At 46.6% G+C, this 13,676-nt stretch overlaps 1 protein-coding gene across 2 annotated transcripts in view; it reads right to left on the reverse strand.

Moving 5' to 3' along the window:
• The window catches only part of COL6A2 (collagen type VI alpha 2 chain), a 32,839-nt gene extending 19,796 nt beyond the window's left edge, over nucleotides 1-13,043 (reverse strand). Inside the window, exon 1 of one of the 2 annotated variants that reach the window (XM_045501086.1) lies at nucleotides 12,811-13,043. The gene's annotated coding sequence lies outside the window, so the exon portion shown is untranslated. The remainder of the gene's footprint in view (nucleotides 1-12,810) is intronic. The other variant, XM_045501087.1, reaches the window with a different exon arrangement.
• Between the last annotated feature and the right edge of the window lie 633 nt (nucleotides 13,044-13,676).

A 13,676-nucleotide genomic window follows, 5' to 3' on the forward strand; every position in this document is an offset into this window, starting at 1 on the left:
AATTAAGGCATCAAACTTTTCCTCCACAATATTATAGACAGAAAAACAATGAGACCGTAACTGCAGAATTTTGTGAAGAAACTAAAAGGAACCAAAGATGTCTGTCTAGTCAACCTAGCTTTATGTAAAAGATAAAAGTTTCAGATGTGCAGGGGCTCACCTACATACCATTTCTAAAAAAACAACAGAGAAATGAGTAAGACTAAGTGAGAGAGCAAAGAAACCTGAGAAATACAGTAAAATATAAAAAATGAAGGAAAAAAGGGCCAGAAAGCACAATTAAATGCCAGAAACATCACTTGGGCCAGTTGGGACAATATATGTGGATGCTTTAAATTCTTCCATTAAAGACAAATATTCTCACACATCCTATGTTTACAAGAGCAGGATCAACAACGACCAAACTATAGAAAGAGCACAGATGCCCACTGGCTGATGGGTGGATAAAATAGATGTGGTTTCTGTACACAATGGAATATTACTGAGCCATCAAAAAGAATGAGATCTTGCTATTTGCAACAACACGGAAGGAGCTAGAGAGTGTTACACTAAGTGAAATAAGTCAGGCAGAGAAAGACAACTATCATATGACTTCACTCATATGTGGAATTTAAGAAACAAAACAAACAAAGGGAGTAAAAAAGAGATAAACCTAAAAACAGACTCTTAATATAGAGAGCAAACTGATGGGTACCAGAAGGCAGGTGGATGGGGGATGGGTGAAATAGGTGACGGGGATGAAGAGGTACAAACTTCCAGTTATAAAATAAATGAGTCATGGGGATGGACAGTGCAGCATGCACTTCCATGATAACGTCGCATGGTGACAGGTGGTGACCACACTAACGGGGGGCGGGGGGAGGATACAGCTGAATGTATAGAATTGTCGAATCACTAGGCCGTACACCTGAAAGTAATCTAGTATTACGTGTCAATTATACTTCAATAAAAAAAGAGAGAAAGAAAAGAAAAATATTCCTAAATTGGATCAAACAATGAAACCTGTCTGATGAGGTTTACACGGGAGTGACACTAGATAGACTGTCACAGATGGTGCAGAGAAACTCAGGGCAGGTGAGCACAGAGAGGAAGACGGTGGGGCCACATCGTGGGGCCAGTCTCAATTGAGACAGAAGGGTGAGGGATGGCGCCAAGAAAAAGATAAAGGCTGCTATCTGATAATGAGTCTATCGGATTTCGTAGCACAAAATTATATACAGCAAAAGTGGTGAAAAATCAAAGAAAAAGCTGACAAGCCAATTATTAATAGAAGACTTTAACTCAGCTTTCAAAATTCTTGATAGATCACATACACAATAACAAAAAAGAGGATCTGAATGTCATGTTTTGTAAAACTCTGGTAGTAACAAGTATGGAATATGTATTTTCTAAACATTAGGATTTGGATAATGTGCATAGAACAGACACACACGTACCTAGATCTATCTTTGAAACCTACAAGTAGGGAATGTATGTTCTTTTAAAAGTTTTAGCAAATTCATTTCTAGAGCGACCACAAATCAGCTTTAATTAATTTAAAAAACAATTAGAAATTGTAAGGATCAAATTCTCTGAACCACAATGCAAAACCAGTCACTAGTAAGACACACACACACAAATATTAAAGCATCTGGAAATTTAAAAAATTCTCTCTTGCTAAAACGACATAGGAATTAGTGACAACAGTGTTATGTATCAAAACAAATATTAGAAGGTCAAAGCTGTAACTGCAGGACAATATGTAGCCTTAGATGCTTTATGTTGTAAGATGGAAAATTAGTGTAACAAATTAGACACTTAGTTAAAGAAGCTAAGGGCAAAAGTAAATTAACAAAATGAATCTCAAGAAAATAAGAGAAAGAAAATAATAAGAAATAAACCAATTGATTACAAAACAACAGTAGAACTATAAACACACCTAAGAGCTGGTTCTTTGGAAAAGCCAATAAAGTAGAAAAATTTAATCAAAAATAAAAATGATGAGGCACGAATATGGTAATACAAGAATTTAGGAATGAGTAAAATAATGTAGTGATGGATGAAGAAGGTTTTGAAGGAGCATACCACGTGCAGCGCTAAGCTAACAGTATGAAAGACCATGCTCTGGAAGAGTCTGAGGCGAGGTGCGGAACTGATGCGACTCCGCCCCAGACGGGGACACGCCCCTAGGGTTCTGGCCCACATGGATTTGGGTCTTCAAGGACAAATGCTTCTCTGCCTGTTCCAAAACATAAAAAGATAAGCTTTTCAATTCATTTTTAAACGTGGAAAAGCCAGAGGCCAAAAATTGATCAAGGAAGTCCCTAAAGGAACTCTACAGGCAAATCGCACTTTTAAACACAGTTGCAAAGATCCTAACAGAGACTAGACAATAAAGTCCAGCAGCATGTTAAGGACGACTGTACCAAAGCTAGACGAAGTTAGTTTAGAAATACGACGATGCGGCACTACAAAACATATTAACATGAAGCACATTAATATAAAAAGAAAATCATGTAACTGCTTTAAGGAGCCCAGAAACATCTATTTCTGACTGAAAAAAAAAAAAAAAAAAGGCAAACTTCGTAAGAAATTTAGGAGTTGAATTAACATTACAAAGCATATAAATCTAAAATCAACAAACAGGGGCGCCTGGGTGGCGCAGTCGGTTAAGCGTCCGACTTCAGCCAGGTCACGATCTCGCGGTCCGTGAGTTCGAGCCCCGCGTCGGGCTCTGGGCTGATGGCTCAGAGCCTGGAGCCTGTTTCCGATTCTGTGTCTCCCTCTCTCTCTGCCCCTCCCCCGTTCATGCTCTGTCTCTCTCTGTCCCAAAAATAAATAAACGTTGAAAAAATAAAATAAAATAAAATAAAATAAAATCAACAAACAATATCGTATTTTATACAAAAACTAAAATAGGCGTCCTTATCTTTGTAGGGCACAGATTCCTTCAAGAATCTGGACCATTCCATGTGACACAAACGCACAGATGCCCCTGTACAGAAATCACACCTTTCATGAACTCAGGGAGTCCATCCATGGACCTGACCCCAGATTAAAAATTCCTGCACTCAGGGGTGCCTGGGGCGCTCAGTCGGTTGAGTGTCCAACTTCAGTTCAGGTCAGGATCTCGTGGTTCGTGAGTTCGAGCCCCACGTTGGGCTCTGTGCTGACAGCTTGGAGCCTGGAGCCTGCTTCGGATTCTGTGTCTCCCTGTCTCTCTGCCCCTCCCCCACTAGTTCTCTCTGTCTCTCAAAAATAAATAAACGTTAAAACAACAACAGAAACCACAACAAAAACCTCCTGCGCTCAAACAACGCCCGCAGACAAACAGACAAGACAAAAACCTCTCTGGTTTTCAGTGTTGTGTTGGAAGCCAATGCAATAGGACCATAAGAAGAAATAAAGTATAAATCTTGGAAAGGGAAGAGATGGAAAGTGCCCTCACTAAAGACGGGACCGTCCACCCAGAAACCCCAATAAAATCAATTGTAAAAAGTTTACGGGAAGGCAGGGGAGGTTCAGTGAGGCAGTTATAAGAAAAATATATACGAAAAGCTGTCAATTTTCTTCTGTCGGCAACAACTAATGAGGAAATCCAATGGAAAAAGCACTATTTACATTAGCAAGAAAAGCAATGTAAATCTAAGGAGTGAACTTCAGAATCTAAGAATGTGCAGGACTCATTAAACAGACTCAAAAAAAATTTCTAAGGAACACACAGGAGAGACAACCCTTGTTTCTGGATGAGAAACACAGTATTTAAGAATACCAGTTCTTTCTTTTTTTATTTTTTAAATTACTTTTTTAAATATAATGTATTGTTAAGTGGGCTAACATACAGTGTGCACGGTGCGCTCTTGGGTTTGGGGGTAGATCCCGGTGCTTCATCACTTACATACAACCCGGCGCTCATCCCAAACAGCACCCTCCTCAGTGCCCATCACCCATTTTCCCCTCTCCCCCGCACCCCCATCAACCCTCAGTTTGTGCTCTGTATTTAAGAGTCTCTGATGGTTTGAGAATATCAGTTATTTCCAACCGGATCTACACCTGAATGTAATTTTGGCTAGAAGCTCCAGGAAACATTTTTGCTTCGTGCCTGCCGACATGTTGACAAAAAGAACCCGAGGCAGAAAGAATAAAGGGTGGCTGAGAGCAACAAAAGACACAGGGTAACGAGGAGAGTTGTGCTATCAAGGGCTCGAGCAGCGATCCAGCACTTACGGTTTGGTGGCGGACTGTGCCAACAGGCCACCCGGCAAGCAACGGGCCATGCCGCACGGAACTGGGCTGAGACTGGCCCTTCCGCACAGCGACGGGGTCCTGGGCCAGGGCTCCCAGACGTGATGAGAAACGGGCGTAGTCTGGCCTGGACCCAGATAAATCCCAGAGGTGAGTGTGAAACAGACTAAGAAAAGTCTTTGGGGAAAACATGGAAGGAATGAGACGACGAGGGAATAATATCTCCCACGATCACCGTGCACCAGACACCACGCTACCTCTCCTCACGCAACACTCACGACCGCCCTCGGGCACTGGTACCCTGACGGTCCCCGCCTCCCAGTGAGGAAACGGAGACCAAGTGGAGGCAACTTGTCCAGGATGCTCAGCCAAGAGCTGAGGTCCAAAGCCCGGTGGCACGGCTCGGGGTCCACTCTCTTGATAACTGGACTCCCACAGGGGACCTTCCTCACAGCACAAATGTGAGCAGCCCTGGGACAGACCAAGAGCCAGACAACAGTCTTTCCAAGATTCCATATTTTTCTGAAGTTTACTTACTTATGTATGTATTTATTTATTTAGAGTGAGGGAACACATGTCAGTGGGGGAGGGGCAGAGAGAGAGAGAGAGAGAGAGAGAGAGAGAGAGAATCCCAAGCAGGCTCCATGCTGACAGCATGGAGCCCAATGAGGGGCTCGATCTCGCAAATCATGAGATCATGACCTGAGCCCAAACCAAGAGTCAGATGCTTAACCGACTGAGTCACCCAGGTGCCCCAAGATTTCATATTTTTAAGGTTTAAAAATTTTGGTGGCCTGCTATTAGGTGTGCAATGTTTATAACTATTACAGTTTCTTGCTCTATTGAAATTTTTATGAACATATAACGTCTTTTGTCTCTTGTAACTGTTTTTGACTTAAAGTCCATTTTACCAGACATTAGTACAGCCACCCTGCTCTCTTTTGGTTCCGAATTGCATGGAATAACTTTTCCATCCTTTCACTTTTTTTTTTAATGGTTATTTATTTTTGAGACAGTGAGGGTGAGAGGGGGAGGGGCAGACAGAGAGGGAGACAGAGGATCTGAAGCTGGGTCTGCGCTGACAGCACAGAGCCCAACGCGGGGCTCAAACTCACGAACTATGAGATCAAGGCCTGAACCAAAGTCAGATGCTTAACCAACTGAGCCACCCAGGAGCCTCCTCCATCCTTTGACTTTTAACCTACTTGTGTCCCTGGATGTAATGTGAGTCTCTTTTACACAGCTGACCCTTGAAAAGTGCGAGGGTCAGGGACGCCAACCCCCCGCTCCCCACACTGTGTAAAACTTTCGACTCCCCCCAGACTTAACTGCTAATAGCCTACTGTTGGCTGGAAGCCTTACTGATAATAGAGAGTCGATTAACACTTACCGTGTATGTTATACGTATTACAGATTCTAATGCTACAGTAAGCTAGAGAAAAAAATGTTAAGAAAATCATATGGAAGAGAAAATACATTTATAGTACCGTAGTGCAGAAAATCTGCACGTAAGTAGGCCTGCACAGTTCAAACTCAGGTTCAAGGGTCGGCTGCAGTTGGATCGTGTTTGTTTATAATCCATTCTGCCAGTCTCTGTCTTTTGATTGGAGAGTGTAATCTGTTTACAATTAATGTAACTACTGATAAGGAGAGACCCACTTCCGTCCTTTTGCTATTTGTTTTCTATATATCTTATAGCTTTTTGTTTCTCATTTTCTGCATTACGACTTTTTCTGTGTTTAGTTGATTTTTGTAGTGAAACATTTACATTCTTTCCTCATTTCTCTTTGTGTATATTCTTTAGGTATCTATGGTTACCAGGGGGATTACATTTAACATCCTAAAGTTACAACATGCTAATTTGAATTTATATCAGCTTTACTTCAGTATTATACAAAACCTCTGCTCCTTTACAAGCTCTACCCCTATCGCTTTCAGTTACTGATGTCAAAAAACTACGTTTTTATACATTGTGTGTTCAAAACATAACAAAATATTATTTTTAATGCATTAGTTTCTTATGTAGAGCGCAAAATGTGGAATTACCGTTGTTACTATAACATTAGCTTTTATAATTGCTCATGTGTTTATCTTCACTGAGATCTTTATTTCTCCATCTGGCTTCAAGTTACTGTCTAGAGTCCTTCCATTTCACCCTGGAGGACTCCCTTGGGTGTTTCTCGAAGGTCAGGTCTAGTAGTAACAAATTCCCTCAGCTTCTGTTTATCTGAGAATGTTTTAATTTTCCCCTCACTTTTGGAGGACAGTTTTGCTAGATATAGAATTCTTGGGTGACAGTTTTTTTTTTTTTCTTTTAGCGTTTTGAATATCATCAGCCCACTGCCTCTGGTCTCCCAAGTTTCTGATGAGAAATCTGTGGGTAATCTTATTGAGGACACGTGGATATCATGAGTCACGTCTCCTGCTTATTTCAAAAATTTCTTTGTCTTGGTTTTTTGATAGTTTGATGACAATGAGTCTCAGTGTGAGTCTCTTTGAATTTATCCTACCTGGAGTTCATAGAGCTTCTTGGATTTTATGTTCATGTCTTTATCAAACTTGGAAGTTTTGAGCCATTATTTCTTCAAATACTTTTCCTGCCTGCTTCTCTCTCTCCTCTCCTTCTGGGACTCCCACACTGTGCATGCTGGTCCTTTAGGCTCGTTCACTTTTCTTTGATCTTTTTTATTTATGTTCCTCAGACTCAATAGTTTGCACTGTCCTATCTCCAACTTCCCTGGCTCTTTCTTCTGTCTGCTCAAGTCTGCCTTTGAATTCTTCTAGGGAAGTTTTCATTTTAGTTATTGTACTTTTCAGCTCCTTTATTTCTTTTTGAATTCTATATAGATATCTCTTTATTGGTATTTCCTTTTTTTTCCAGACATTGTTTTCTTGATTTCTTCAATGCTTTCCTCCAGTTTTTTTGAGCGTTTTTAAGATGGTTGTGTTTAGGTCTGCCTAGTAGATCCACCATCAGGTCTTTTTCAGGGTTAGTTTCTGTTGGCCTATGTTTTTTTTTTTTTCCCCTTTGAACAGGCCATACTTTCCTGTTTCTTTGTATGATTTGTGATTTTTTTTTTTTATTGAAAACTGGACATTTGAATCTAATGATGTGATATGTCTGGAAATCAGATTCTCCTTCCCCAGGGCTTGCTGTTTGTTTGGTTTTGATTGTTATAGGCCGTCTCCGTGCCAAGGATCAGCCTGAAGTGTAAGTAAGAGGTATTCTCAGGTGTTTCCTGACCACACACCTTCCCTGAACATGTTCACTGCCCACCTAATTCCCCTCTTTATGCAGCTGCATTCTAATGCCCTACTCTTCAGTGTCTGGCTCCCCCAAAAAGAAAGAGAAAAGTGAATAGGGGAAAAAAAAGTGGCAATACTTTAAATCCCCTGTGAGTAAATTCAGCCAGAGAAGGAAGGGATGGGGACTTGCAATGATGGGAGGAAAGGAACAACAATGGCAGCCTCAATGGTTTAAGAAGAAAATATCACAGAAAGTAGCTTCTCTGTACACCAACAAATTGGATAGCCTTGGGGAAATGGACAAATTCCTAGAAACACAAAACCTACAAACCATGAAGAAACAGAAATTCCGAACAGATCTATAACTAGTAACGACATTGAATAAGGAACTGAAAATCTCCTGACAAAGAAAAGCCCTGAACCTGATGAATTCTTCGCTGGTGAATTCTACCAAACATTAAAGAAGAACTAACACCAGCACTTCTTAAACTTTTCAAAAAAAGTTGAAGAGGAGGGAATATTCCCTTACTCATTCTATGACATCAGCATTATGCTGATGCCAAAGTCAGACAAAGATACTACACGAAAAGAAAATACAGACCAGTAATCCTATTGAACATTGACACAAAAATCCTCCACAAAGTATTACCAAACAGAATTCAATAGGATAGTAAAAGGATCAAATACCGTGAGCAAGTGGGATTCATTCCTGCAATGCAAGTATAGTTCAACATCTGAAAATTGACCAGTGTAATATAACCCACATGATATCTCAATGCAGAAAAATCTTTTGATAAAATTTAATATCCTTTCATGATAGAAACACCCCAAAACTAGGAATAGAAAGAACCCATCTCAATATAACAAAAGCCATATATGAAAATTGACTTGGATATACATGTTCATGGATTGGAAGACAATATTAAGTTGAGTGGTATTGATGTCAATACCACTCAAAGTGATTTATAAATTTAATTCAATCTCTATCAAAATCCAAATGATGATTTTTGCAGAAATAGAAAAAAAAAAACATTCTAAATCCATAAGAAATCTCAAGGGACCCTGAATAACATAAACAATCTTAAAAGAGAAGACCAAAGCTGGAGGACTCACACTTCCTCATTTCAAAACTTACTACAAAGCTATAGTAATGAAAACAGTGTGGAACTGGCACAAAGACAGACATATAGACCTGTGGAATAGAGTCCAGGAATAATCCTTGCATATATATTCAAGTACTTTTCAACAACGATGTCATGACCATTCAGTGGGGTTAAAGAGAGTTCTTTTCAACAAATGGTGCTGGTGCAGTGGAAAATGAGTATCCACAAGGAAAAGAATGAAGTTGGGCCCTTACCTAACACCAGACACAAAAATTAACTCAAAGTGGATCCATGATCTAGATATAAGACCTAAATCTATAAAACGTAGAAGAAACGTGGGGCAAAACCTCACAACATTGCAGTTGGCAATGATTTCTTGGCTGTGACACCAAAAGCATAAGCCACTTAAGAAAAAATAGACAAGCTGAATTTTCTGAAAAATAAAACATTTTGTGTATGAAAAGATACTATCCACAGAGTCAAAAGGCAACCCTACAGAATGGGAAAAAGTCTTTGCAAATTGTACATGTGGTAAGGGATTAAAGTCCCGAATAGATAGAGAACTTCTAAAACTCAACAACAAAAAACCAAACAACTTGACTCAAAAATGGATGAAGGACTTGAATAGAAATTTCTCCAAAGAAGATATACAAATGGCCAATGGGCACATGCAAAGATGCTCAACGTCATGAATTACTAGAGAAGCACGTACCAAAATTCTAAGGATATCACCTCATACTCATTAGGATGGCTAAGATTTAAAAAACCCCAGGAAATAACACGTGTTGGAGGGTGTGGAGAAATTGGAATTATTGGCTGGAATGTAAAACAGTAGAGCCTCTGTGGACAACGGTACGGTGGTTCCTCAAAAAAAAAAAAAAAAAAAGATAAAATTACAATATGATCCCGCAATTCCATTTCTGGCTATATACCACCCCCCAAATCAAAAGCCGGGTCTCAAAGAGATATCTGTACACCCATCTTCATTGTTCACGTTAGTGATTACTCCCAATAGCCCAAACATGAAAACAACCCAAGTGTCCACTTGCATCACTTGAATGGATAACCACAGTGCAAGCACAGAACACACTGCAGTATATTCACACAGTGCAGCAGTATTCAGCCTTAAAGAGAAAGGAAATTCCGTCACCTGCCACAACATGGGTGAACCTTGAGGATACAGTATGTTCAGTGAAATACGCCAGTGACAAAAAAACAAATACTGTAAGATTTCAATTATACGAGGGACTTAGAATATTGAAAAAATCACAGACAGAAAGTGGAATGGTGGCTGCCAGGGACTGGGGACGGGAAAGGGGAGTTAGTGTTTAATGGGTACAGGGTTTCAGTTTTTCGAGAGGAAAGGAATTTCAGAGACGGATGGAGGTGATCATGTACCCAATACCGCTGAGCTCGACACTTAAAAATGGTTACGGCAATAAGCTTTATGTTATGTGTATTTTACCATAGTTTTTAAAAACTGGGGGGAAAAGTTCTTACAAATTAGTAAAACTGAGCACCCATTAGGAACACGGGGAAACCACAACCAGGCAAATGGTCAGTAATCAAAAGCTGTCGAAGGCACAGAAATCGAGGCCCTACAGACAGACCAACAGTGCGCCGCTCCTCACCCATGAAACCGGCATGTGAGAAAGCCAAAACAAACCAAACAGCAATCCTGCCCGTTGTGGAGAATGCCAGCGTCCTTCCCCACTTTTCTGGTGCGTATCTGACGGGAAGCCTGAAAGCCTTGACACTCGTCAGAGCTTTTGACCCCGAGCCACTCTCCCAGCAGCAGGGGCCCCTCGCCACTGGATCCCCACCTCCACCTGCTTATTACGGCGGCTGCAATGGGCCACCACGAGGCTCACACACTGTGTGGCGTGGAGCGTTGACATGTTTTAGGTCACCCGGGAGGGTGTGTGTACCGTCTGTGGAGAATGTCGCTTTACGACATGGCCCAATGCCAGCCCTCACCCCTCGGGTGGGGGTTGGGCTCCCCCAGGTGCTGCTCAATGAGCAGCATCCCATGATCCTTGCTTTGCAGGTGCACCCCACACCAGGGTCCCTCCTTCACTTTGCACAAATGTGTGAAAGAAGCCAGAGAAGAGACTGATCCACTGAAATGTGGAAAGAATCAAACTGTTTGTGGTTTTCTTAATCATAAGAACTAAGTTCTTCCAGCATCACAAAGCATTCTGTAGGTGCAAACGTGGTCTTCCCACACTCTGCACCCGGAGACCCTTGGCAGCCCTGGCAGTGAAGAGGGCAGGTACTATTAAGCCCAGCCTGGTCCTACAGATGAGAAGATGCTGGCTGGGGAGGAGGGTGGGCCGGCCCACAGCCGCTGCCGAGGCCCCAGCTCCTTCTCCTCGGCACTGGCCGTCCCTCCTCCGACCTGGCCCATCCCAGGGTGCTCATCTGAAGGCCCCCCTGCTGCCCACAGCTCGCAGAAACACAGAGCCACCCTTCTGGCCAGTGACGCCGAGTCCCTGCGTGCCATATGCACTGGCCGGGGCCGGGGCCCGGGCGGCGCCCAACCTGGTGGCCCAGCGGCAGGAGCCCTACCTACTCTGTCCCTGCACGGTGCCTTCCCTAACCGCTGTGCCCAACGACGGCCCCCGCCCTGCTGCGGACTTTGTCAGCCTCCCGGGTTTCTTTCATTAGCACATGGTGGCAGCGTCACGGTGGCCAGCAGGGCCCAGCGGCGCATCGATTCCTGAGTCTGCCAATGGGCCACACCTGGGACTCTTGTGCCCACCTCCTCCAGCCTGGCCTGGGAGACTCCAGGTCACATATGCCCGGGGCTCCTGCCTCCGCTCCCCCCGCCCCACTCTCCTGCCTCTGAATGACGTCAGGAAGGCAGACAGCGTCCCTCCTCAGAGCCCCAAAGGCCTGTCCTGCCTCCTGGCCTGGTGAGATGAGGCTGGGAATAAACCCCAAAAGGCTTTCTTGTTGTTGTTAAACAAATGTAAGATTATCCCCGGGCCAGAACTCCTTTATTGCAAGAAAAAACCCCGCGAATCTGTGGGTCTCCAGCTTCCTTCTTCTTGGGCATTAATCTAAAAATGAGGTTCCTTTGCTTGGGGACAGCTGGGTAGACAGACGGTATGGGTGCTGGAGCTGGTGATTTTCTCCCTGGGTACGGGGGGTGGGGGCGGGGGTGGTGGTGGTGGTGATATGCCCTGTGGGCACACCTGAGGCACCACGCCCTGCTGGTTTTTGTGTTGTTAGTATCAGAGACCTCTCAGTTGACCCCCCACCCCTACCCTAAAGCCTCGCTCTAAGGGTGCTGGGACCCCAGGGCCCTATTAAACTGGATGAGGAGTCCTGGGAGGGTGTGGGGTCTGGCCCAGCAAGGGGGCCGTCACAGGCGCCATCAGCCAGGACTCCTACTTCTGCACCCCCTGCTTAGTCTCACTCGGCAGACTTTGGTGGGCAGCGGGGCTGGAGAATGCGGGTGGGCCACCTCCAGCCTCAGAGGAATGGGGGGCAGGCTAGGCTCTTGTTGATTCTAGAGTGAGGGTGGGGGGGTGACCTGTCCTCTCCACTAGAGTATCAGGGGCCCTTTGTCACCTGAAGAGTGCCTGGGGGGCCCTGGAGAGCTCATTCTGGACCTGGCATGGCAGCTCCTTCCAGAAGGAGGAGGAACAGGCTCTCCCTCTTGAGCCCAGAGGAGAGGGACCAGCCCCGCCTGAGACCCGGTGCGGGTTCCAAGTCAGAGGGGCTGGTCTTCCCGTGGGGGTGACTTGGGCTCCTCAGCCCTCTGAATGTGATCTCTAGGCCAGAGATAAAACCAAACTCCCAGGAAGCAGCCAGGGGTCCGCCTGCACACGCTGAGCCCCTGGGGGCTATTTGGTGAGGAGGTGACCGCGAGGTCTCCCCCGCTGTCCCAGCAGCCAAGCCCGGAAGCCGCAGAGTTTTAGCACCGAGCCGGGAAATGGAGGAATCCCTCCCAAACCCCTCAGCTCTGCCCCAGAAGGTGCCGAAGAGGGGGCGGCCAGACGAGTCCCTCCCCCGGTCCCCACCGCGTCCTAAGCTGCGGGGGTGGGGAGCTCGGAGGGAGGGCAAGCAGCTGGAACGGGGGTCGCCAGGCCTGCGCGCCCCCGGCCCCCCCCCCCGGCCCCCCGCGAGGAGCTCGCTCGCCACCGGGGAGGCCAGCCGGCCGGCGGGGCCCAAGGCGCCCGCGCGCGGCCGCGGCCCCGGGCGGGTGCCGGGCCGGCCGAGCGGCGCTTACCTGACCCCGGAGCGCGCGGGGCGCCCTCGCCGGACACGTCTCGCGGAGCTCCGGGTGCTGGCGGCCGCGACGCGGGCTCCGAGCGGGCAAGAGGGAGGGGTCCGCGGCGGGGGCCGCCCACTTTATACGCCTCCCGCCGCCCGCCAGGGCCGCGCCCCGACGCCCCGACAGCGCGGACAGCGGGAGGCGCTGCGGCCCCGCGGATGGCGGGGGACCAGGGGTGGGAAGTGAGGGCCGTGGGGCGGGGGCATGTAGGGTCGGAGGGGTGGACTGGGGGGCGGGAAGTGAAGAGGGCGCGGTGGGGAGGAAGGGACAGGGGTGCAGTGTGGCGGGGGGACCGAGGGGGGCCGGGAGGACGGAGGGTTGGAGGGGGACACGGGGGGGGGGGGGGCACTGCTGGAAACAGGGCGTGGCCGGGGCGCGGGCGCTGCCACCTCTCCTTGAGCTGGTCCGAAGCCCCCGCCCCAGCGGTCCTCACAGCCCTCCGCGCCGCCCAGTCCACACCCGTCCACACCTGGACCGCACTGAGGCAGCTGCTTGGACTTCACGCCCGGCCTGGCTGCCTGCCGCCGCTGCCGGATTTCCAGGCCGAGCTGACCTGGGAGATGGGGAGCCGTGCCCTGCACCTGGAGTGGTGGGAGGCACCGGGGACTCGCTCCTGGACAGCGCCAAGGGGTCCCCATTCTCCGTGTCCCCCTTGCTCAGGCTTAGCCTGACCTAGCCTGGTCTGGGAACACGCAGCCCCTGCGACCCTGCGAGTCAGAATGTGTTTCTGCGCCGTGGGCTCCCGCCTCCCCAGGCCCCCCGAGAGCCTCCCGGTCAGATGGGAGGGGACTGGCTGGGAAAGGGCAGGGGTTCCAGGACAG

The sequence above is a fragment of the Leopardus geoffroyi genome, chromosome C2, assembly GCF_018350155.1.
Source record: "Leopardus geoffroyi isolate Oge1 chromosome C2, O.geoffroyi_Oge1_pat1.0, whole genome shotgun sequence".
Classification (NCBI taxonomy): domain Eukaryota; kingdom Metazoa; phylum Chordata; class Mammalia; order Carnivora; family Felidae; genus Leopardus; species Leopardus geoffroyi.